The sequence below is a fragment of the Triticum aestivum genome, chromosome 2A (assembly GCF_018294505.1).
Source record: "Triticum aestivum cultivar Chinese Spring chromosome 2A, IWGSC CS RefSeq v2.1, whole genome shotgun sequence".
NCBI lineage: Eukaryota > Viridiplantae > Streptophyta > Magnoliopsida > Poales > Poaceae > Triticum > Triticum aestivum.
The window spans coordinates 26,738,170-26,738,658 of NC_057797.1; positions in this window are offsets into that span (position 1 = coordinate 26,738,170).

The window sequence follows — 489 nt, forward strand, 5'->3', positions numbered from 1 at the left end:
TTTGGGGGTACGTGGATATATATAGGAGGAAGAAGTACGTTGGTGGAGCAACAGGGGGCCCACGAGGGTGAGGGCACACCTGGTAGGGTTGGGAGCGCCCCCCTACCTCGTGGCCTCCTGTTACGTGCCTTGACATAGGGTCCAAGTCTCCTGAGTTGTATTCGATGAGAAAATCACGTTCCCGAAGGTTTCATTCCGTTTGGACTCCATTTGATATTCCTTTTCTTCGAAACCCTAAAACAGGCAAGAAAACAGCAATTCTGGGTTGGGCCTCCGGTTAATAGGTTAGTCCCAAAAATAATATAAAAGTGGATAATAAAGCCCAATAATGTCCAAAACAGTAGATAATATAGCATGGAGCAATCAAAAATTATAGATACGTTGGAGACGTATCATGTGACCGGTGTCTTGTCTCTCAAGATAAAAGTAAATATAGAGGGAGAGCTACAGGTACGACATACAAAATCCGGTCCTACATACGTGTACACA